The sequence below is a fragment of the Chaetodon auriga genome, chromosome 23, assembly GCF_051107435.1.
Source record: "Chaetodon auriga isolate fChaAug3 chromosome 23, fChaAug3.hap1, whole genome shotgun sequence".
Taxonomy (NCBI): domain Eukaryota; kingdom Metazoa; phylum Chordata; class Actinopteri; order Chaetodontiformes; family Chaetodontidae; genus Chaetodon; species Chaetodon auriga.
In genome coordinates this window covers 2,954,248-2,956,747 of record NC_135096.1, presented here as the reverse complement: position 1 = coordinate 2,956,747, position 2,500 = coordinate 2,954,248, and positions in this window count along the sequence as shown.

The following is a 2,500-nucleotide window of genomic DNA, read 5'->3' as shown; positions in this document are numbered from 1 at the left end:
CCCGTGCCCCTGGTACTCTGCTCTCATCCCCGTGCCCCTGGTACTCTGCTCTCATCCCCGTGCCCCTGGTACTCTGCTCTCATCCCCGTGCCCTTGGTACTCTGCTCTCATCCCCGTGCCCCTGGTACTCTGCTCTCATCCCCGTGCCCCTGGTACTCTGCTCTCATCCCCGTGCCCCTGGTACTCCTCTCTCTCTCTCTCTCTCTCTCTCTCTCTCTCTCTCTCTCTCTCTTTCTCTCCCTCTCTCTCATAGACATAGCTCACCTGCCTGACCCCCTCGTCTTTTCACAGCCACAGGGAGGCTTCCATCCTTACCAGGCCTGACCCCCCCTCATCTGCTCACAGCCGTGGGGAGGCTTCCAGCCTTTTCCAGGCCCCCAGCATGAGGAGCAGGGCTGGGTGCTGGCTCCAAGCCTGAACCCCTCGTCGTCTTCTAGCAGCCACAGGGAGGCGTCTGGCCTTTCCAGGCCCCCCAGCCTGCTACTCGTGCTGGGGGCTGGCTCCAGGCCTGACCCCCTCATCTTCTCACAGCCACGGGGAGGCTTCCAGCCTTTCCAGGCCCCCAGCACGAGGAGCAGGCTGGGTGCCGGCTCCAGCCCTGACCCTCTCCTCTTCTTCTAGCAGCCACAGGGAGGCGTCTGGCCTTTCCAGGCCCCCCAGCCTGCTACTCGTGCTAGTGGCTGGCTCCAGGCCTGACCCCCTCACCTTCTCACAGCCACGGGGAGGCTTCCAGCCTTTCCAGGCCCCCAGCACGAGGAGCAGGCTGGGTGCCGGCTTCAGCCCTGACCCCCTCCTCTTCTTCTAGCAGCCACAGGGAGGCGTCTGGCCGTTCCAGGCCCCCCAGCCTGCTACTCGTGCTGGGTGCTGGCTCCAGCCCTGACCCCCTCCTCTTCTTCTAGCAGCCACAGGCAGGCGTCTGGCCTTTCCAGGCCCCCCTAGCCTGCTACTCGTACTGGGTGCTGGCTCCAGCCCTGACCCCCTCGTCGTCTTATAGCAGCCACAGGGAGGCGTCTGGCCTTTCCAGGCCCCCCAGCCTGCTACTCGTGCTGGGCGCTGGCTCCAGCCCTGACCCCCTCCTCTTCTTCTAGCAGCCACAGGCAGGCGTCTGGCCTTTCCAGGCCCCCCAGCCTGCTACTCGTGCTGGGGGCTGGCTCCAGGCCTGACCCCCTCATCTTCTCACAGCCACGGGGAGGCTTCCAGCCTTTCCAGGCCCCCAGCACGAGGAGCAGGCTGGGTGCCGGCTCCAGCCCTGACCCCCTCCTCTTCTTCTAGCAGCCACAGGCAGGCGTCTGGCCTTTCCAGGCCCCCCAGCCTGCTACTCGTGCTGGGTGCTGGCTCCAGCCCTGACCCCCTCCTCTTCTTCTAGCAGCCACAGGCAGGCGTCTGGCCTTTCCAGGCCCCCCAGCCTGCTACTCGTGCTGGTTGCTGGCTCCAGCCCTGACCCCCTCCTCTTATTCTAGCAGCCACAGGCAGGCGTCTGGCCTTTCCAGGCCCACCAGCCTGCTACTCGTGCTGGGGGCTGGCTCCAGGCCTGACCCCCTCATCTTCTCACAGCCATGGGGAGGCTTCCAGCCTTTCCAGGCCCCCAGCACGAGGAGCAGGCTGGGTGCCGGCTCCAGCCCTGACCCCCTCATCTTCTCACAGCCATGGGGAGGCTTCCAGCCTTTCCAGGCCCCCAGCACGAGGAGCAGGCTGGGTGCCGGCTCCAGCCCTGACCCCCTCCTCTTCTCACAGCCACGGGGAGGCTTCCAGCCTTTCCAGGCCCCCAGCACGAGGAGCAGGCTGGGTGCCGGCTCCAGCCCTGACCCCCTCCTCTTCTTCTAGCAGCCACAGGCAGGCGTCTGGCCTTTCCAGGCCCCCCAGCCTGCTACTCGTGCTGGGTGCTGGCTCCAGCCCTGACCCCCTCCTCTTCTTCTAGCAACCACAGGCAGGCGTCTGGCCTTTCCAGGCCCCCCAGCCTGCTACTCGTGCTGGGTGCTGGCTCCATCCCTGACCCCCTCCTCTTCTTCTAGCAGCCACAGGGAGTCTTCTGGCCTTTCCAGGCCCCCCAGCCTGCTACTCGTGCTGGGTGCTGGCTCCAGCCCTGACCCCCTCGTCTTCTTCTAGCAGCCACAGGGAGGCTTCTGGCCTTTCCAGGCCCCCCAGCCTGCTACTCGTGCTGGGTGCTGGCTCCAGCCCTGACCCCCTCCTCTTCTTCTAGCAGCCACAGGGAGGCTTCTGGCCTTTCCAGGCCCCCCAGCCTGCTTCTCGTGCTGGGTGCTGGCTCCAGCCCTGACCCCCTCGTCTTCTTCTAGCAGCCACAGGGAGGCTTCTGGCCTTTCCAGGCCCCCCAGCCTGCTACTCGTGCTGGGTGCTGGCTCCAGCCCTGAGCCCCTCGTCTTCTTCTAGCAGCCACAGGCAGGCGTCTGGCCTTTCCAGGCCCCCCAGCCTGCTACTCGTACTGGGGGCTGGCTCCAGGCCTGACCCCCTGGCCTTCTCACAGCCGTGGGGAGGCTTCCGG